The sequence below is a fragment of the Diceros bicornis genome, chromosome 29 (genome assembly GCF_020826845.1).
Source record: "Diceros bicornis minor isolate mBicDic1 chromosome 29, mDicBic1.mat.cur, whole genome shotgun sequence".
NCBI lineage: Eukaryota > Metazoa > Chordata > Mammalia > Perissodactyla > Rhinocerotidae > Diceros > Diceros bicornis.
The window spans coordinates 40,732,002-40,755,643 of NC_080768.1; positions in this window are offsets into that span (position 1 = coordinate 40,732,002).

Sequence of the window (23,642 nt, forward strand, 5' to 3'; positions counted from 1 at the left end):
ACGAAGTCATGTTTTAAAGTTAGAGTGAACCTTTTTTTAAATTGTATAATTGCACCTACTTCAGATTCCTGTCAATTTTTATTAAATTTTCTTCTGTCTTTTTTGCCTCAGTAAGACCCTCCCCCTCTTGGACTTCGTATTAATTATCTATTTCTGCATAAGTAATTACCCAAAAATGTTATGATTGGAAATATAAACATTAATTAGCTCACAGTTTCTGTGGGTCGGGAATCCAGGAGTGGCTCAGCCGAGTGGATCTGGTTCAAGGGCTCTCACAAGGCTGCAGTCAGGGTGCTGGTCAGGGCTGCAGTCCTCTCAAGTTCAACTGAAGAGGAATAGCTTCCAAGCTCCCTCATGTGCCCTCTTCACGGGGCTGCCTCATGACACGGCAGTTGGCCGTGAATGAGTGATCCCAGACTGTGTGGCCCCAGAATGAGTGATCCCAGACTGTGTAAGAAGGGACGCCCAAGACAAGGCCACAGTCTATTTATAACCCAACTCAGAAGTGACATCCCATTACTTTGCCACATCGTATTCACTAGAAGTGAGTCAATAAGGCCAGCTCACAGTCACAGGGAGGGGATTGCACAAGGATGTGAATACCAGGAGCTGAGGATCAGTCTTCCTCCTTCAAGCTGCTGAGACCCTTTGTCTGTTCATGAATGTGGGTTTCTTCTGAGCCTGTTCATTGCAAGCTCATGGGAGACTATTGGGCATTGGCAAAAGTGAAGATGTTGAAGACATGACGGTCTTTGTTCTGGAGGCTAGAGGCAAATAAGCTGTCCCTAGTTTTGGGTCAGCCAGAACTTCTGGCCTCCTATTCTATCCAAAAATATAACTAGAGCAGTCATGAAAGCCATAGGAAACCACTAAAGAATAACACCATCAGGTTTGCTTTTCAGGAAAAAAAAATTCCTTTAACAAAGATATGAAGGGTGGTTTGCAGGAGAGGTAGGGGAATTCGTTATGGATCCTTGGCAATAATTCAGAGAAAAGACGATGGGCTGAATAGGACAGCGGCATTTGAAGTGAGTGGATTTTATATTTAGAAGGGAAAGTTTACTACATTTGAATCTGGATGTTTGGGGTCAGAAAGAAGAAATATAGACTAATTCCCAGTCATTTGGCTTCAGCGGGTAAGGAGCCATTTACTGGAATAAGGAAGTACAATTAGGAGAACTTAATTTTTGGTGTGTGTTATGGGGAGTAGTTAATTCAGTTTTTAAAATGCTTTGCTTCAGGTGTTTCAGAACATCCAAGTGGAATTCTTCAAGAGGAAGTTGTGGTACAAAGACCTGCAGCTCAGTTAAGAGGTCTGGGCTGCTCTTGGGAATCATTAGAGTCAGGTTAGTCGTGGAAGCCAGAAAGTAGGAAGAGGAAAATAAGGCTAAGTGAGGGAAACCCCTGAAAAGAATTACAAAATGAATGGAAGAGAGTTTCAAGAACAGTGAAAGGACCATTAGCATCAACTATTGAGGATAAGTGAAATAAAATCGGGAAAGTATCCCGCTGACTTGGGACTGTGAAGACTGCTGGGGATCTGTCAGTGGAGTAGTGCAGGTGCAAAACAGATTACAGTAAGCTGAGGAAGTGGACAAGTGGGGAAGTACAGAGAGTGATGCACTTAGCTGGGAAGGGGGAAAGAGATAGAGGGAAGCCAGAGAAAGATGCCAAGACTTTGACTTAAGACGGGCCAGTTGTTGTTGCTATTGTTGTTATTATTATTATTTCTCCTACTCTAGAGATTTATTGAACACTGATTATGAGCCAGGCATTTGTGTTAAGTGCTTTTATTAACATTGGGCAATGTGTCAATAAAGGAGTTTGAAGATATGGGAAAGAGAGGGAACACTTCATGTATGCAACTCTGAGGGAGGCAGGAGGGAATATGTAGTGCATGCCCAATATCTTTTTGTTGAGCATAGTACTTTTGTCCAAGAAATGCCACTTTCCCACTGGAAAGGCTGTGAATCACATGTCCCCATTTCCCAGCCCACCCTCTGGACACCAGGATGCACACATGACCCAGAGTGGCTGATCATTTCCTCGGTTCAGAGATGGGTATGTGACTCAAGTTTGGCAATCAGAGTCCTTCCTGGTACTTTTTCTTAAGCTACCTAGAAAATGAAATTTTCTTTCCTGTGGTATCATTATTTGTAAGGACAATGAAAGCTAGAGGTGCTGGTGGCAATCTTCACCACCCACTTGGAGGTAGCCTTCCTTGGGCTGAGGAATGGAGGAAAGAAGGGCTCAGAGGCAAGAGAAGGGCAGAGTCCTGAAAAATTAATTTGAACTCTTGGAACTAGCTGTGGTAAAGCTGGCCTTATCCTTGGGATTTATTTGCTTAAGGTAGTTGAGTTGCATGTCTGTCAGAAACAAATCCTTCAGGGCTAATACAGGGGAGGTAAAGCATGCAAGCGAGGATTAAAATAGGAAGGGCGTTAAGATGTTTCTTCCACGGAGGCAGAAAGGACACAAGTAAGTACAGTATAGTAGAATTGATGTGGGGGGCAGCAATTTATGGGAGTTCTTGTCTGATGATTTCTATTTTCTCTGGTGTAAGTAAGACTACGGCACCTCCCAACTGTAATGGAGGAAGTGGCAAAACTTCAGAAACGTGATGAAATGTAGCCTCTCAGGGAGAAAAGGAGAAGAAATTTACTAAAGATTGCACACTGGGAATGTCATGGACATGTGTGGCAAAATTTATGATTTTTCTTTTTTTTTCCTTTTTGCCCCTAGCTTTGGCCTACAGCCTAGATGTAAGAATAGAAAAGGCAGGTGATTAGGCTGATCTTGAATTTTATAGAATGTGCGCAACGAATGAACAAAATGTTAAGGGAATGAGAGTTGAAGGTATTAAAAGAGAAAATGACTGATGTAATGGACTGTGGAATCCAGGCAACACAGAAGGAAATGAAGCCTGATCAGACCCCATAGACCAGGTGAAATGGAGAAGCCAAAGTCATTGCGACATTGATAGAGATACGGTGTAGTGGTATCAAGTGAATGAAAACTGGATCAAAGATTGTGGTCAGAGAGTGTGATACTGGAGTTTAAATTTCATAGGTGGCACAGATGTGGAGAATGTCAGGATACTACTGGTGTTGAGTTACTGAAGTGAGGAAGAAGGCGTGGAGCTCTACTTCACAACACATCAATTGTTTCACAAACAAGCATTCAACACTACCAGGCAATCATGTCTTTTCATCGTTCTTAGGTGATGACCTTGCTTCATACATCAAAGAAAAAACAGATGCAAATGATAACATCCATTTTGTTATCAGCAAATCCAATAACCTTCTTGTAACTTAATCCACCCACTTTGCTTTCCCTCACGTTAGAAGAAATGTCCTTGCTTCTCTCCCAGGCCAACCTCTCCTTGTTCCATCCTCTCTCCCTTCCCAAGGACCATGCTTCCACTACAGGTATTCTGTTTTCCTCTTGCATCATCAGTTCCTATTTAGTGGGTCATTCTGATCTATATATACACACATGCCTTAATATCAACCATTATTTAAAAAAAAAAAAAAGATCCTCCTTCATCGCATGTCTTCCTCCAGCTACCGCTACATTTCTCCATTCCCCTTCACAAGAAACTTCCCTAAAAGAGTTATGTTCCTCACTCTCTCCACTCTTCACCCCCTTTTTCCTCCTCCACCCACACCAACTGGGCTTTCATCCCTACCACTCCCCTACAGGTCTAACCAAGATCACCAACGACCTATACCTCTCCAAAGCCAACGGTCAGTTCTCTGTTCTATTTTACTCGGCCACTCAGCAGGATTTTATATGATTGACGACTCCCTCCTTCTCGAAAGACCTTCTTTTCCAGGCTCTGTGACACTGGTTGTACATTTATGCCACCAATAAATCTTAAAGCCCTCCGTCTTGTCTGGTGTTCCTCCTACCTCACTGACTCTTCTTTCTTTTTTTTTTTTTTTTCAATTGTTCTGCTTATTTTATTTTTAAATATTCAGATAATCAATATGAAGATTTTTAAACATTTGTTTTTTTTGTTTTTTGTTTGTTTGTTTATTGCAGTAACATTGGTTTATAACATTGTAAAAATTTCAGGTGTACATCATTATACTTCTATTTCTGCATAGATTACATCATGTTCACCACCCAAATACTAATTACAACCCATCACCACACACATGTGCCGAATTATCCCTTTCGATCTCCTCCCTCCCCCCTTCCCCTCTGGTAACCACCAATCCAATCTCTCTTCTGACTCTTCTTTCTTAGTCTATTTTGTGACCTCCTCTCCTACCACTCTTCCAAACGATCTTTTCCAGTCTCAAGGTCTCCCTGTGTGTGCTCTGAAGATATCCAAACCTATGGACTGTCCAAAAACCAGGAACCAAAAAATATTCATTTATCATACTTTTTCCCAGATTAATGAATGGACTCCTGGCTTTGAATATAAAGGCCTCTGTCTGCAAAGGTAAAGAACACAGAGTTGCATTTGAAAATGCAGCTAACATTTTTAAAATGCATTTCTAGTTCATATCTTTCTGCCTTGAGCTCCTAACTTGCATGTCCCACTGCCACTTGGAGGTCCAGTTGTCGCCTCAAACCTAACTTGGTCAGGATAGAACTACTTACTTCCCCAGTCCCACTTTCCGTGTCTTTCCTATCTCACGAAATGGCACATCATCCACTTACTTGCTTTGGCAAAACAACTATGCATCATCTTTGATTCGTCTCTTTCATACCCAACATTGGTTTCATTTCCAAAATGTGTACAACTCTAGTCCAAACCACCACATGTTCCCTGGACTCTTGAAGCAGCCTCCTCACTGGTGTCCCTGCCACCATTTTTCTCTCTCAGCGCCCATCTGTTCCATCCTCCACGTTTCAGCCAGCGACATTCTAAAATGTAAATCACAGCAAGTCACCTTCCTGCTTAAATCTCTCCGTTGGCTTCCATTGCACTTAGAATAAAACCCATCTGGTTTCCCGCCTTTGCATTCACTTCTTTCTAAGAAAGCACTTGACTAGATATTTATGCAGCTGCCTCCTGGATGCCCCTGACACACTCAGTTACATTACCTTGTTTCTTCATCACAGTTATCAGCACTCATATGTAATTACGTATTTGTTTCCATATTTATTGTTCAACTTCCTATCCCATCCCCACACCCGCATACTAGAACATAAGCTCCTGGAGAGCAGTTACTTTGTCCTCTCACTGGCTTATCCCAGAGCCTGGTGCAGGGCCAGACACACAGCAGGCTCTCAACAAAGGTGTTCACCACCTGGCTCCCCCTCCAGTCCTCCCTCCTCACATGCAGAGAAGAGAAATCACACTAAAACATATACCACGCTGTTTCTCCTCTTGAATGCCTTTAGCTTGCTTCCTCAGCCTAGAAAAATCCTCATTTTTCTAGACTCAACTCAAAATCCTAACACCAGAAGATTCTGAATTCAAACAATAGTTTCCTTAATGGAATCATCTTTGCAGAGTTGCATTTATGCGACATCCTTGGCTTTTATCAATGAATGCCGTAAAAAACTGCCATATAAAATCTTCTATTACATTTGTTATGGGAGCATCGTAGGGGACGTTTTTTCTACTATAGTTCTCAGTGACGCTAATACAGCTCCCGCTTGATAATTTTATCTTGTAATATAGTTCTAAGAAGGGCTTATTTTCCCCTTGATGAACTGGTTTGCTTTTTACTTTATGACGATAAACACTGACCATGCAATTGACCATGACTCTCTTTTCTCTTTGACTGCCAGAGAGCTCATAGCAAAATTAGATGTTAAAGTGTGGTATAACTAAACTGTTCTTTTTGGACTAAATGCATTTTTCCTCTGGTTTTGATTTTCTTATGATATTCACATTTCCCCTGGTCCTGATCCTCTCTTTCTATTTTATCGTTACTTTAATCTATGCATTTTTTGGTGTAAACTGGCCCAATCCCCATCTAGAAGGAGGTAAAGGTGTACATCAAGAGTAGGGTGATATTGTCTCCGTGATGCCCTTTCCCGTGTCTCCAGGCTGAGGGATTCTTTCTGTCCTTTATGCTCCCATAACACTTTGTGCATGTCTCAACTATAGCTCTCTTCAAATTATCATATAATGTAGTGGTTAAGGAAGTGCTTAAGGTTCAATTACTGGGTCCACCAAACTATGTGGTCTTGGAAAACCACCTCTCTGTGGTTCAGCTATAAAATGAGGATACTGATGATACCTACCTCATAGGTTGTTGTGAGGGTTAGAGGAATGGATATGAAATGCTTAGAATGGTGCCCGGACTATATGACGGGCTCACTAAAGTTAGTGATTATTATTTTGCTATTATATTATAGTTACTTAGGTGTTTGACTCCCCTGATACGTCCTGAGCTCCTTTAGGGTGGGTCTTTGTCTTATTTATTCCTAGTGCATAGTACGGTGCCTGGGATCAACTAGGTGCTCAATGAATATTTATGGAAATGATTTAGATTGAAATTAGAATCTGTTTCAGGATTGTAGAGTACTAGGAAGTGAATTTAGAGAGGCATGGTAGGAATGGATTTTGGAAGGCTTTAAAGGCCAAGTCACATTTACATTTAATGTTATAGAAAACAAGATCTACTGATGGTTTTTGAAAAACGGTGGGGAAAAGTAGTTTATTAAGGAAGATGAATCTAATAATGGGGTCCAGGTCTGATTATATATGGGGTGGCATGGGGTCACTAGGCTAATGAGCTATGTCCCACAAGTACCCTCTTGGTGTTTCTGGGGTTCACTTTTCTGTTGTGCTAAACTTATTGGCAAGGACTTGGCTACAGTGAACTAAAAGTGATACAAATTCTTTGTCCAGGGGCAGCCAGCAGAGCTTCCCCCGAGATTGGAGGGCATGATTCAGGGGCAGGGAAGGGCTGGTAGGGATGTGAACAAAAGCATGTGCACAGAGGGAGGTGAAGGAGCCCCCTCCCTCAAGAGAGTTGTATGCTCTTCAAGTAAATCAGATTCAAATCACCTCTGAAGGCAATCCTGAAGGAGAAAAGAGGAAGGACTCAAAAAAAAGCTAAAGTAAACATCATCCAGTGCTGAAAGAGGGTGGAGGAAGAGGGCAATCCCACCCTGTGACAGTGAGGATTGTGGCCATATGGATGCGAGCTGGGCCATCTTTTAGCACCAGCTGAGGTCCTTCTGTCCTGGAACTAGGTCATTGGCAGGCCCCTGGGGATTTGATTCCTGCACCTGGGAGGTGAGGAAAGGGTGTGGGCAAATGAGCCAAAGGGTTATGGACTTAGCAGGCTAACGTCCCTGCTCTAGAGGGCTGTTGATGGAGACGAATTCTCCCCTCTGATGGTCGACTCCAGACTGTTTAGAAAAAGAAGTGAAGAATGGAGTCAGAATAGGAAGCCCTCCCTCCCTGCTCAGGAGGATGTCCTGTGACAACCTCTTTGACACAAGGAAGGATATTAAGAAACATGATTGCTGTTAATATCACTTGTTTTTCAGAACGTGAACAGCCCTGATATTATACAAAGTTTTCTAAAAGTTTATTTCATAAGTCAATTATTTCATTCATAAAGCAGACAAATAGGAGCAAATATGCTGTATAGAAGCCAAAACCAGATAATTAGGACTCCTGGATTTAACTTCTCCATACACTAAAACACACCTCATTACATGATATCTGAGCATTAACAATTCTCCAAAACTTTCAAATATAAGCTCCATTACCAATGTTAACCTATAAAATTTGGAAGCCAGTTCAAAAGAAGCAAGGTTTATTTGAGATCAAAGAATTGCAACTCAGGGAGCACAGATTCAGGTAGAAGCCCAAATAGTGTCCCACTAGGGAGAAAAGTCAGGGGCTTTTAAAGGCAAAGAGGGGAGGTTGTATCACAGAGAGTTTTAGTTGGAGTTGGAGGCAGAAGCCAGTCTTGGCTAAACATTGACTGACTATTGATTCTGTCTTCAGAAAGTCCACAACGCTCAGTCTTTGCGCTCAGGATGTCCGTTCTCCTGCTGACTTCTCAAACAATTGCTTGTAAAACAATTGCTGTTTTGGCGCAGTCCAAAGGTTTGGCCCAGTCCAAGGTTCAAGACAGCAAGACAGTTTCTCTGGAAAGGCAGCTCCGACTCCATTTTGAAATGGTTCCACTAGAGTCGATTTTGACACATTGATTTTTTTTAATCACTCGTTTTTTTTAATGTATTAATCACAGAAACCAACAAATGAATTTTTTGAAAATCCACTGATTCTGTATGGAGGCATTCAAATACTCCAGAAAACAAATGCTTCCATCCATCCATAAGTTAAAATCAAAGCGTATTCTTAGGAGCCTGTGGGTTTGGGCTCCTCGGATTACTAGACTTACTTAGAGGGCTCTTCTCACGATGTGCCCAGGAATACAAATTGCAGACATCATAATGAGAAGATACTCTATCCTTTTTAGGAAATAGCAATATCTGTGACAAATAAATGAAAACCAATAGGGTACATTGGAGTACATGAGGAAGCCATTTGGTTTAAAACTAATGTGGCCTGACCTTGTTTTTCCAGAAAGGCCTGACATGGCCTGTTGAGCATGCATTGTACATCTGCTTTAAACATTTATTATATCCCAAAGACAAGAATGATGCCCTTAAAAATAGGGATGTAGCTTCCCCCCACATCAGCATTTCCTTAAGGATAAGCATCTCTTCCTGGGAACTAAGGATTAATTACCGACTTGCTATGCTCACCTTGTGACCACTGATCTGCTGTGCCAGCTAAGCATCTCATGACAGTCGTAAAAGGGACATTCCTGTCATATGTGAGGACGTTCTTTCTGTCTGACAGCATTCCTGCCAAATGCTCTTTGTTCCAAGACAGTATATAGTCACTCTCTACACCCTACTTCTTTGGTGCCCTTCCTTCCCCAAGGAAGGAAGCCCATGGGCTATAGTCCTCAGACCTGGCTCATAATAAACTCACCCCAAATTTTAAATTATAGATTGATTATGGATTATTTGCATCAACATCTCTTAGTAAACTTCTGAGTTTTACAAAGTCAAAAGTGAAATAAAAATCTTATTTTACTTTGGGTTACCTGAATTCTCACTGGGTTCTCTGGCACATGTGAGGTCATCATCTGTGGATTCAGAAATTCTGTGGGTTCTTTGATATGGAAAATAAGCTTTTATTCAAGTGTATTCACGCTCTGCAAAGTTTGCTTTTCACAGAAGTTGCCTGAAGACGAGAAGCATGTCTGTTCCCTGTAACACTCCAAAATACTTAGAGCAGTGCTGTCCACGTTGGTGCTCTCAGCAAAGGCTCCATGTATTGAAAGAATCTACATAGATAAGGAGGCGAACGCCCTCACAGGGCCAAACTCCCTGATTCACTGTGTACAGGTGGTGGGCCCAACCTTTTGATATCATTACAAATTTGATATGCAGAACAACCGAAGAGAAATGAAGAAAGGGATAGATTCAATTGTTCTCCAGTAGTGGATAATTGAGTAAAGTTTCTGGGGTTTGGTAACAAACAGAACACGGAACTTTCCTATCATAATCTTAAAGTTAACTATGGCAAAGATGTCTCAAGTAAAAAGTGAAGCATATTTCAATAATTGTATTTATCACATGGCAAAAAGTCAGTTGTTTACCTTACTTTTTTCCTAATCCTGTGCTTTTGTTTCCTTATAGATCCCCAGCTGTGTTTCAGATATGCTGTAAGGACCACTTGGGCCAGACAACAACCAGAGAAAACGTTGCTAGCATTTTGAGTTTTTCTACTTTTCTTTTTAGTAACTCTAAAGAGTAGCTGTACTCAAAGAAGAAATTAATTCAAAAGCTGCGACATCAGACCATGCCGCCTGTATTTTCAGAAAGTACTCCTGTTGCCTGTGTTCTTATAACATGTATTATTTATCTACAGTATATAACAAAAATCAATACAGTTTCAAAGAAGATACTTGCCCTTTTAAATATGTCTTTACCTTGTATAATGTAGATAATTGATTTTTATTAATAGTAAATATTACTATATTAATTTATTGATAATTTTGCTCTTGGACCTCTACTAAAAAAAGATCAAAGGAAATACAATAGTTAGAATATTTTCTCTAGTCCATTCTTTAGTTATAAATAGTTCTCGCATTACCTCGCTGTCTAAAATATAACCCTGGGTATCCTCCACTCTCAACAAATAGCCTTAAAATGTAGCAGTGAAGATAACTGAAATCACATGTTTATTATAAAAACAAAAGATAAAATTTTAGGAAAAGGATAAAATGAAGTGCTTTTTTGTTACTAGGATACTATAAGTATTTAAAATAGAATCTGTATAAATTCTGAAAAATTTCCCTTCCTCATACTGGGTGACCTGATAAAGAAAATGAGTGGAGGGAAGAGTGATATGCTGCTACCATTCTGATGTTCGACTCTACCCAGATACAGAACCCAAAACGGATCTTTGCCTTTTACTTTTAATTCTGACTCTGGCACATCTTTAATAAATTTTCTCTTTTCCCTCAATGAAAGTCTTATAATGGCCTCCACACAGCCATTTGGAATTGTAGTTAAGATTCGAACCCACATTAACAGCACTACTCCTAGGAAAATGCACTATAACCACATGGCTGGGCTAAGAGTTGTACAGTTGAACACCTGTCTCTCATATTGTGCAATACAAAATTGTACAATAATTAGACAAAAGACATTATTACTCAAGAGCCTTTCAAATATACTTATTTTTCCATGAATCTTCCTGGCATTAATTTCATGAAAAAGTTGCAACATAAAGTATTAAATATTATTGTATAACAGGCAAAAGGAGGAGCATGTACCAGTGTTTCTCACGCTGTCAAAATTCAAAGGAATTTTACCAACAAACATAAGACCAAAAGTGACTATCTCAGGGGAGGAAGACAAATCCTCTACCCTCTAGACCCTTCTGGCTTGGCTACAAATTAAATTGACATAAGACAGAATAACAGGAGAAACTCAAGCAAAGCTTTATAACATGTATACGTGCAAGAAACTCAGGAAAACTGAGCATCTTGCCCAAATGGCTAAGATTGTCATCTTAAATAGCATCTTCAGCTAAAGACAGAGAAGGGTGTTGGGGGTAGTGGTTTGGGACTTCAAAGGGGAGGAAGGCAATTCACCTGGAAATGGAAAAGCAAATGTTTGGTAGATAAAAATGGCCTTAGCAAGGACCCTCACAGTCTACCCAAAGTTATCTATGGCGATGGCTTGTCCTGGGGACAGGCCTTTTATCTTAAATTCTTTTAGGTAGTTAGGGGGAAGATCAAAGTTTCTTTCAGTCTTTTGTGCTATCAAGGCAAAGAGACACATTTCGGGGTGGCCAGTTTTGATCCCCCACACTCTAAACTCATCAATTTTATAATTGAAATCAACAAGAGAGATTGCCTTCCATGAGGTTTGTGAGAAAAAGGTGACTCCACAAGCTTTTCAGTTGCCAGTGCAAGGAAAGCAAAATTATCCATTATAAGATTCACTCAGAATCAGTACACCTTTAAGAGGAGAATTCTGAACAACACATGCTCCTTGTGAAGGCCACAACTGGTGCTATGACATTGACAGTCAACGAAAGTTGAAGGAATTTGGAGATGCCATCATACACGTTCCCACCCCACATGACAGCTTTAACAATACTTGTGAGGTTGTTGTTAGTAAGACCCTCAGAAGCTTCTTCAGCTGTATCTGTTTCTGCTAATCCCATTACAAATCCAACATCGGCTCTCTTTAACACTGGGCCATCTGTCATCACTACCATCACCAGTGACCATTACAATTTGCTTCTGTCCCGAAACATCACTCTCAGTTATACCTTTTACTGGGTTGTATTTATTAGTAGAACTAGATCTTGCAAGTACTATACACAAAGTTTTGGCCAAACCCTATGAACTTTTTCTCTGTTTGTCTATTTTTATTATTATGTATTTGTGTGTTGAAATCTGTGCCTCTAAAAATAGGTAGCCTTCAGGAGCCTTTATGCTGCTACATTTCAGGGCAATAGCCTTTGCAGTATGGAAGTTATCACCAATAATCATAGACACAGTGATTCCAGCATGCTGAAATTTAAAAATTGTATTTGGCATCTCAAGTATTGTGGGTTGAATTGTGTCTCCCAAAAACATATGTTCAGTCCTAACCCCCGGTAAATGTGAACATGACCTTATCTGGAAATAGGGTCTTTGTAGGTGTTAACAAGCATGTTCCACATTTTCGCCACAAGTAGCTTTGTCATAGACATCTTTGCCACAAACATTGTCACTACGAACATTTTGCCACATACCTAATTGGTGGTCAGGCAATTTTGCTGTAAAAGATAACAAAAAATGAAAAAGAGACATTAAAAAAGACATAACATATGAAAAAAAAAACTAAATTAAAAAGACTTTATTGCAAAATAAATACAAAATATTGACTACATTTAAAATGTGTGCAGATTCATGGCAATACTGTGCAAATAACTGATTTTATTTTATGGGTTATACTTAAGCACTTGTCTTCAAAACCTTTTATTCATAGTATTACACAGTTTTTGGTTTTTTTGCTTGTTGATTTGTCTCCTCGTTCAGCATCCAATGCACTTTTTCTTTTTCAATAAAATTTCTTCCTCCATTTAGAGAGGCATCAGCTTCCCAATACTAAGGTGCGCGTTTGTAGCTGAGCTCTGCGTTGTGTGTGAAAGCCCGCTACACTGCTTATTCTCGGCGTATTGTCACGTGGCCGTTGGTAGACGTTCCAAAGTTCTACCGGAAACACGTAGCAAACCGTCAACCAGTTATTTTATCTTTTACAGCAAAATTGCCTCACAGCCAATTAGTTATGCAGCAAAAACGCTTGCAGCAAAGATGCTTACAGCGAACGGATCTAGAGCTGTAATCCAGATGCGGTCGTACTGTATAAGGGGGCCTAATCCAGTGACTCGTGTCCCTATAAGAAGAGGGACATTTGGAGACAGACACACAGAGGGAAGACGGCCATGTGAAGACAGAGGCAGAGTGGAGCAATGCAGCTGCAAGGCAAGGAACGCCAACGATTACAGCAGAAACCAGGAAGGATCCTTCGCTAGAGGCTGCAGATGGAGCATGGCCCTGTCAACACGGTGATCCTGGACCTCTGTCTAGCCTTCTGAACCATGAGAGAAAAAATTTCTGTGATTCTAAGGCAGCCAGTTTGTAGCACTTTGTTACGGCAGCCACAGGAAATGGATGCGCCAGGTCTCACAGGATCTTCACCGCCTACACGTCCAGTGTGTGGAAGATCTTTAGTAACATCTTCTTTGTTGTCCAGTCAGGTTTGTTTTCAGTGCCTGGAAAATTTCTGAATGTCAGGCACAAGATTTGAAGTCTCTCCCAGGATTCTGAGCCATTGATTTGGTAACCCTTTGGGAAGCATTTTCTTTATCTGCTTCCGACAGCTCTCTAGGTATTCCCTCTTCGTTCAGGCCGTGAAGTAATAGTTCTGAGGCTCCCTTGGTGAACAACTCAAGCCCCATCAGGCAGATTTAAGACAGTAGTCATGGATTTCCTCTCTGAGTTGAAGGGGTATGCTTTGTGTAAACTCTTTTGTGCATGCCCTTCTTTCCTTCCTTCCTTCCTTCCTCCCTCTCTCCCTTCCTTCCTTCCTTCCATTTTTAAATGCAGAAAAAATCCTAACAGAATACATTTTATTTTACTGCCTATCTGTTGTGGTGGACCTTTGATATCTAAAAAAATTATGTTGGAATTATAAGAACAATTAACACAATATCTGTTAAAAAGCTATTCCAAAATGAGTCTGAAGCAGACTGAAGTCTAGGAATTGATTTACAATGAGTCTCACCAGTGTAAGCCGGGACTATCATTCTGTTAACAGTCAATGTTCTCCTTTATCTGAGCAAACGGTTGTTGCATTTCCCATAGTTTCACAAGCATCCACATGTTTAAATCATTATTTTTTATTATTTTCTTTACAGAATAAGCCAAGGACAGAGTAACTGCAAATGGAAGGCTTTCTAGGAGGCCACCAGCAAGACTGTTATTCCAACAATGTAAACTGAACAGTTCATTCCGCATGAACTGCAGTGCAATCTAAAGTTCATCTGTGTGCCCCATTTCCACAAGTCCCCATTACAAAGTTTGTCATTAAGAAAACAAAGCCAGGATAGCCATTGGCAAACTGTAGTTGCCAATCCTTACGGATAACTTTGTAAGCTTGTCTTCTAGACCATTCTTGGGCGCTAGTAATGTCAGACACTAATGCCTTCCCTCCCTTGGGCTGTTTTGTCCTCTCTGGTCCTAGGAGGATCTGTTTTCTTTCAGGTTTCCTTGCTCTTTGTTTCAGAAGTCAGCAGAGACACGATGAGACCCGGTGGTTAAGGCCCACTGCAGTCACCAGAGACCAAGGGTGGGGTCGCGGCCAGGGCCTTCTTCACCCCTCTCACTGTCCGGTGAGGACGCTCTCGTCCATGTTCCGGTGGTGCCGGGGGCCAGCAGCTCATCCACGGCAGCGTATTGCCCTAGGGGATCCGCACCAGGTGCCCCGCCACGAGGTCCACCCGGGGCCTCCCCGGGCGCCCTGCAGCGCGGCGAGTGTCTGGGGACCTGTCGATGCGCTTCTCCGGGCCGCGGAGCTGCTCCTCCTGGCTCCAGCGTGAAGCTGTCGCCCGCGCCCCGCACGCCCCCTCGGCAGCAGGCGGTGCCCTCAGCCGGGGCTGCTCCCCCTCCCCCTCCGCGTTCTGCACCAGCTGGCAAACCCGGCCCCCCAGCGGGCCTCGGGCTCCGGACAGGACCGGCGGCCTCCTGCAGGCCCCCGAGCGTCGGTCCTGCAGCGCCCCCAGCCCAGCTCCGGGAACGTGGTTGGGGCTGCGGTCTCGCTGCGCGGGAACCGTGTCCTCCGGCGGCCACCCCGGGCCAAGCGCTCCTGCGGCGCGGCCCCCGTCCCGCGCAGCCGCGTGCACTCCCTCTCCCCGCGCCCGGCACCCCTGCCCGATGTGGGGCGCATTTCTTCGTCCCCTCCTCTTCTCCAGCGGCCCCGAGGCCCCGGCCAGAGGAGTCGCCCTGTGCCCTTTACCCGCACCCCCAGCTACTCCCACCGAGTCAGCCACCTTCACCCGCGTTGGACAGACCCAAAGGCGGCAGGGACTGGGGAAGCTTCCCAGGGAAGACAGGGAAGGTTCAGGTGCGCCCTGAGAGGAAGCTGGTGACCCGGGGAGGCTGGAGGCCAGCATTCTACGTGATTGGTTTGGGAAGTATGTTTGGTTTTCTCCGGTTGGTCCTGAGTTGGAAGTACGGGGCGGGGGCAGGCAAGGCCAACATTAGGGAAGCTTGCATTTATTGATCAAAGCTTGATCTTGGTCTGGTCTGATTGCCGCAGAGACTGTGGGTCAGAGCTCTACGTTACATATGGTCTGGCCGGGATCCCTTTGTACATTGTCTACCGCCAGTCGCCCCCTCCTGCTTCCTCTGATCACATACACCTTTCCAAGCAAACGCTGTCGTTGGGAGTTCTCCGTAGGACCTAACCTTCCTGGAATTTAGCATTTTTAATGAGAGGAAAAGCTTCAAGAGGTAGGCATCTGGTACACGTGGCCTGTGCCCAGGGCTATGTGTTTTAAGTCTTCAGCTCTGTAAGGCAGATGGGTAGCTCAGCAATTTGATTTTAAAATTGTGAAACCAGCTCCCTCCTGCCCCACCTTAGTTCTATTGGAGTGCAGACAGCCGGTGGTTACAGAAATACACGTATTGTCTGTATATTCATCATATTCTCATAACTAGTAATTGAAAAACTGAGTATACGCCACAGGTAAGGCTCTATATTACAGAAGTGGACAAGGTAGAGTGTGGCAGACAGTCTGTGGCTGCAAATTTGGTAATATAGTTTCTGTATTCATATAGCCTCCCAATTCATTTTTGTTATGACCTTTTTTCTGTGCCTGAATTTTCACCACGGTGCAGGGAATTATGCAAGGCCCTGATACCCAGAGCTTTGAGCATCTTGCAAACTCTTCTATCAATGAAGAGTGATGTTTCGTCTCCATCTTTACTCTCTCCCTGCGTCTAGTCAGCAGCAATTAACGGTCGACTGCTGATTCATTGGATGCTATTTAGTTTGTTCTATCAGCTGTTTATTAATCTGTAACTTCCTGTTAAGACGCAGGGTGTACTTTCTAAAGAAACCTTACACAGCATAAGTTTTATTGGGGGACTGGTGTACTAATACATAAAGAAGATCTGTGAGAGTTACTTAGTCCCACAGGCTGTTTTCTTTCAGCAGCATTTTATGGGCACTCGCTATGTTCCAGGCCCTGCTCAGTGCACTGGGGGTGCAGGGATGAATGAGATAGTCTCAACTTCCAGAAGTTTACCCTCTACTCCAAGGACACAAACTTAATAAAGTGTGTTAATTGCAACCAAAGATGTGCAAGGTATGGCAGGATGCAAAGGAGGAACTGGAAAATTCTAGAGAAACAGAGGAGTGAGAAATCTACTGTAGAAGAGGCTCTAGAAGGGAATCCAGGAAAGATTTTCAACTGGTGGATGATATGACAAAGATGTCATATTTTGGTGACAATCTGGGGGGACAGACTGGACAAGGAAGAGCTTGAAAGTGGGAAAATTATGTGAATATTATTTAAGAGGCTGTTGCAATGATTTAGGCAAGAGATGATAAGGGCCTAACTGAAGACAGAGAGAGGGATACAGAGGAGATTTGAGAGAATTTTTACAACACGATGGGACAGTGGGAGGCAAGGGAAAAACAGGTGAGTGAAGATTTTTGTTTTGGAGCACTTGGTAAATGATGTTGCCATTAGATAGAATGGAAAAGAAAGAGAAGCAAGTGTGTTGCGTGAGGGCTGTGGAGACAATGTTGAAATTCAAGTGCCGTGTGGGAACGTCATTAATTCATTGGAAATCCAAGTTTGTAGTTTGAGAACGAGGTCTGGGCTGGAAATACAGATGTGAGCGACATCTAACAATTTGGGAGCGTGATTCTGTTAAAAGCAGATTGTGTTTTCTGTTTATGTAGCTTGACAAATGACTAGTGCTTCAGAAGTATATAGTATTTATTTTATAATGTAGTTTCCATGTAAAATGTGAGTGGAGTCCAGATCACGGCTTTTTCTATAATGGTGTCAGCTTTAATATTGGGGGTTGGGCATATCAGGAGGGGAAGAGTCCAGTACAAGCTGAATACAATCTACAAACTTTACCTGATCAAGTTAGGGCATTAACATTGACATTAAAACTGTTACTTGCCTTTTCAGGATTAGAGATTTAAAAAACATTCAAACTCTGGAAAACTGTATAATTGCATTTAATCTTGAAGTGCTGTAAATGAAAGTTCTTTCCCTAAAGTGCTTTACAAGTCCCTGGAAAGTTGGTGAAAATGTGAAAGCCCCGTTGTCTTTTACCATACAAAGTAGAAGTTTCAAGAGTATCTTTTTGAAAAATTGTCCTTTGTATTGAGGGATCGAGCCTAACCCTAACCTTAAGTCTAATCCTAACTGTAGCCTTAACCCTAACTCCAGCCCCAGCCCCAACCCAGGTATGCCACTAGCCCTAACTCTCACACTAACCCACACCTACATCTGCACCTTGTCTACGCTGAACCCTAACCCTACCACTCACCACCAACCTGATTGTGACCCTAACTCTAAACCGAAATGTAGCGCTGACCCTAACTCTGGCCTTAACCCTATTTCTTGTCACTAACCCTAATCCCGACCCCAGAACTGGCTTTTTTAGAGGTGGATTTATTAGGGAAAAATGTTCTTTGGGTTTCTAGTAACTAGATAATCAAAACTGAGAAATGAATTTCAGATTACGTGGGTAATTTAGAAGCAGATCATCAGCAGACCATCTTTAACAGCACATCATGATTAGGTAGCCTGACCTTTCTGATAAAGATATCCAAAGGTCTGGGTATCGTTCCCGGATGTGCACAGGACACCTTTCCTTCTGTACTCTGATTTTAGGAAGTGTACCTAATGAGAGTTGCTATGAAAATTCAGTGAATATCTCTGAGAGGCAAGATCCAAATTGAGAGGACCTTTGCATGGACTTCATAAAGGTGTGTGCTAACCTTGGCCCTGGTCTTCTGGGACTCCCAAAAGTGCAAGAGTCGGGGCTGGCCCTGAGTCTTAACAAACAGTTAAGTTTGTGCAATCCGCTTCTGCGGCCTGGGGTCCACAGGTTTGGATCCTGGGCACAGACCTATGCACTGCTTAACAAGCCATGCTGTGGCGGTGTCCCACATATAAAGTAGAGGAAGATGGGCATGGATGTTAGCCCAGGGCCAATCTTCCTCACCAAAAAAAAAAAAGTGCAAGACTCTCTTACTCCAGAAGACTTACAGAGGGCTGGGGCTCTTCCATTTATATCTAAATCTCAATGTGACCAAATCCAGACCTTACCAGCTAGAACTCACCTACCTTAGACTGGCAGTCATTAAGACAATGTGCAATGTTAGGCTCCGGGGATTATAGAAGTAATATAAGATATTGTATTGCATTCAGAGACTTCACAGCCAAGCTGAGGAAAAATGACTAAGATGATAAAACAATGAGAGAGTATGACAGGACAGAAGGTAATTCAGCGCTGCATTATGTGGCACAGACCTGGATACTGAAATGGTTCAAAGTGTGGGCAATGTTTTCTCTCATTTATGTAGCACTTAGCAGCTTACCAAAACTTGTAATACACTTTCAATCCTTCCTAGGATCCTGGGAGGCTGATATAGGGCAGGCGTTAGTATAATCATTCATATTTGCATATGCAGAAAGAGGCTCAGAGGAGTCAATTATTCCCCCCTACTCCCCCCAGCAAAAGCAGAAAAGCATAGCTTTTGAACTCAAGTTGGCCAACTTCAGATCCAGTGGGAAGCTCACTCTATTTCATGGAGTAAATGAGACTTGAACTGGGCCTTAGAGGATTAAGTAAAATTTGAAGAGATGAGGCGAAACAAAAGAGTATTCTGAATGGGGTGAATGCCGTGAGGAGAAGGCAGGAAGCCAGGAATGGGATAGGGGGCAGACAGAGGAGAGCGGATGAGGTAGGACTGGATGGGAAAAGGGGGCTTTGAGAGTCAGGCAAAGCTGTTTCCGTGTCGTGTAGGGTTTCACTGAGAAATCAATGAATTGTCTGAACTGGATAGCGGCATGAAGAAAGATCCATCTGATAGCGGTGTCCAGGGAGGGTTAGAACAAGGAGGCCCCAGAGCAAGAAGGCCATCGAGGTGGCTTTGGGGTATGGCTACAAGGAAGGGCTTGGAATGGGGTTGCAAGAGTTATTATAAAACAGAAATAAATGAGTAAAAAAAACGAAAACTCAAAAGGATAGACTTAGTGTTTGATTGAACAGGAGAGATGGAGAAAGTGAAAACAATCAAAGAATTCCAAATTTCAAATAACTAGTATGTGGCCTCAGGCAAGTCCTAGAATCTTTCTGGGCCCCTCATCTGAAGGACATCTGATGGCAGAATGTGGTGGCAACACTCACCTCACAGTGACTGAAAATGGTTATGTATATAGAACTATTGGATTAGTCAGTTGCTTTAATGAAGAGGGGCAATTTTAAAATGTCTAGAAAGATATTCTCAATAACATTATTTAAAATAAGAAAAATTTGGAAATATCTAAATGCTCTACAATGGGGAAAGAAGTAAATACATTATAAGTATTATGTAGAAATTAAAATCACAATTGAAGAACACAGGGACATAAATATTCCAAATATAAAGGAGAAAACAGGACACAATAGTGTCTGAACATCATTAAAAATAAAGATATGAAGAGAAAAAGGACTGGAAGAAAACAGTGAGTGATGATCTCTGGCTGATTGTAATGTGACTGACTTGTGTTATCACTCTTGTACTTTGTACTTTTCTGGAGTTTCCAAATTTTGTACAATGAGCCTTCATTACTTTTATAATGAGGAAAAAATATTTAGGAAAAAAGAGAAAGAAATGAGATCAACTCCTCTTGTGTAACATCTTTAGAGGTGTTGTGCCTCTTCTGCTGCAAAGTGAAACAGTGCGTAATAGGCAGAGAGGTAGCATCCTTCTCTCTGACATGGAAGATGTCAGTGGAGTGGAATGCATGCTGGGACATGGCAGAGAGGAGGAGGTGACCCTCATGGAAAAAAGGGAGTAGAGCTGAAGAAGATAAAATGCAGCAAAAAACAGAGCAGAGATACATGCCTTAACTGAATGGAAATCAGTACTTCTCTGTAAGGCAGTCTGACCTTTGGAAGCTGTTTACAGCTCAGATAAACACAAAAGATAAGAATGCAGTTATGTCACAACTGCAAACAATGCTTATTGGACAAAGTATTTCATTAGGTTTGCTAGCCCAAGGAGACCTTTGCCAGGATCCCTAGTGGTTTTCCACTAGGACTGCAAAATGTTTTCAATGAATGTGCATTTCTTTATGCCTAAATGCCTAAATGTGCATTTAGGTATAAAGGAAAATTGACCACCCAGTGACATCATGAAACATTTATGTGTTGAGAATTTTTTATGAATTTATATATAACTAAATAAAACATCTCTAAGAAATAAGACCACAAGTGTGCCCTTGAGGAAAATAATAATTGAAGAAAACCAATAGAATAATTATCTTAGAATCTTGATCTTGACCTTGATCCATGATAATTCCTGGCTTTGCTCTTAGTAAACAGATAATATGATGTGACAGGGCTATTTATTGGAGGTGATACGGAGTAGTGGAATGGTCTTTGACTCAAAGTTTTTGCTAAATGTGTTATTTCACATGACCTTGTACTATCACTTACATTGAAAACCATGGGAATTATCTTTAACAGATAGATAAGTTTCTGACAAAGGGAGACTTCCTTTGGTTTATCTTTGAATTTATTTTATATTTACCTGTGTGGTGTTGTTTTCCACCAAATACATGCTACTCAAAGTTCAGGGAACTCTCCTCAAATGTGTTTTCTCCTCCCTGCAGTTTACATGGGCCCCGCCTGTGTTTGCCGTCACTGTCTGTCCTGGGCGTGACTCTGCCACACCACAGGTGAAGTACACTAGGGTCCACCTGGTAGAGGCTCAGAGCTCTCGAAATACACAAGTTCCAAAACACCAACAAACACTAAATCTGAAGAGGGTCAGGGTGCAGCCTCTCTGTCTGGTTTTCTTTAGAATCAGCTTGTTGTTCGACTTTGGGTAGACCCACATGTGCTAATTTTCTTGGCTATGCTCACATTTGTAAAATGGCGTAAAAGAAAATAAATGGACGTAGCAAATAGTGGAAGAATCTGAATTTCTCTCTACCTATCGCTATCCCCCAGTGCTTGTGACTCTTGCCTATATTTTATGTGCCAAGTGGGCAAAACTGCTCCACATACAGATGGGAGATTTTTCCCAGTTGTAAGGTATTTTTTAATATTGGTTCTCAAAGTAAACACTGTAAGATTGTTCGCTTGTGATATGACATAGAGGATGCCAGAAGCATTAGGAAAACAAAAATTCACACGTCGATACTAATTTTTTAGAAGCTGAACTTCATTAGAGTGTCTTTGCATCTTTAAAATGTCTAGGAGGAAGGAAAGATAGAATATAGTAATAGAATGGGAACTTTTTGACCTTATTTATAAAAATGAAATAACTAGGCCTAAGACAGCTTTTGTGTTGGAGCCCTCTCATCCCCTATTTGTACTTAAATGACTGTTAAAATACACCACAAGTTAGCACACCATGTTTAATCAGTGTGACATCTGAGGCTTCCTAAGAGGCCACTGTTTCTCTCCCTTCAGCTAACCAGCGCGCTCCCGGTAGCTGCTCTGGATTAACTGTCAGAGCCAGAGGGTCCGGTTACCTGCTGGCTCGTTTTAGAAACACTCTCCCTTTCTCTCTCGGCTAGCAGAAGTGGCCCTTGCTGAACTTATATCATTCCAGCATTGAAAAAACTTACTCTTTTGACAAATACATACAAGCAGAGAGCTAATGGGGTTAGCTACATCTGTTTGAAGGAACTTGTAGACATTTTGCAATTGATGATTCCTAGCTTGCTTGAGATGTGTACATTTTACACCTAATCCTTGACAAGTAAGCCAAGATTGTGTGGTTTTCGTCGTGACCTGTGGTGTAGAAGAGAAGAAGAATGAGGAAGAAACTAACTTGAAGATTTTACAGAGACAAGGGCTTGGGAATTTCCCTCTGTTGTGGAGTCCACTGGAATAAACAAAGTCATTAACACCAGGCCGCTTAACTGAATGCATTTTATATTTTAAGTTTCAGACACAACCTCAAAGCAAAGAGGAACCTCTCCGGGACCTGAGGCAAGCTTGGTAAGTCACTGCTTAGGATTAAAACTTGCATATGAAGCAAAACACTAGCAAGAATGTATTTTAGGAAGCAATGTTTAGGTCCTGAAAAAATTCTGTCCTTTCTGTAACCATGACTGTGCAAAAATAAGAATTCTCATATGGTGGGAGAGGTGATTTTGGGGTATATTGCTGGGCTGCTTTGGGGTACGTTTTCTTTCAGAGGAAGGAGAGTCAGAAAAATATTCTTGGTTTTACCATCTAAGTCTACTCTAGCATAAAATCAAATTGCCAGTGGCTTGGTATTTGAGGATCAAGGCAGGTTGATGATCTGTGAATTATGCTTTTCTTTCAATATATTCTGAAATACTGACTGGTTGGACATGTAGAGTTTTCATGAACATACACCAAGGAAGGACTTTATTGAAAAACTCAAATCTATCCTGATTTAAGGAGATCTAGTTCCATTTTTTTAAAAAACTTGCTTTTTGCCCTTTATTTCATAATAGCTTTAGTGTTAGAGAGACAAAACCATAACCAAAGCATTGAGTTGATGACAAATACATTATAAAGAGCAACTGTAGGCAGTAAAAATAGAAAAAGATGTCATGTATTTCCAAAGAAAAGCTGGACATTTAAACTTCAAAAAACAGACGAAAAGATAATTTTTTACTTTCTACTTATCCATAAAAATTGCCTTTGTTTTTGTAATCAGACCCACTAAGTTGGCCTTTATATGGTCCTTTGCCCTTATCAACCAAGTGGGGAAATACCTAAATGTGAAATCATTGCAGTTTATTAAATGTCAAAGAGAAACTTGTCAACCAGAGGGATCAGATAACCAATTGCTTTGCAGAGCGGTTGCTAACCACAGGAGAGGTCAGCATTCCCTTTAAAGATAACCGATGACTACCAAAAATGCATAGTATATAAATAATTAGGAAAAAAGATTAGAAAGCATGACACTTGTGTTATGCTCTATGATCCTAAGAAGAATAAATATTACACTTAGTGTCATTAATAACAATCATTAAGTATCAGTGTGTTAGAAACTGTGAGCATAGACTAAATTGCAGCCTAATTCCATACTCTCAGTTAAGTAAATGGACAGGATATAAGCACAGGAGTGCGAGTTCAGGACAAGTGTTGGGGGACGGGGAGGACTGTCCAGGGTAAGTTGGATGTACTTTTGTGGCTATGAACTGAAAAGACAAGCTTCTCAGGAAGAACTCTTTCAGTCATGAGATGTGATATTCTCCCTTTTCTGTCTTGGGAGTGTCATTCCCTGAGATGAGGGAAGGAATGGAGCCTTCTTAGCCTCTTTTCTGGATGCTTTCTGTCTTTGAAAAGGAGGAAATGAAATTCCCAGGAAGGGATCCTGGCCAAGTTAGAGAAACCCTAAGG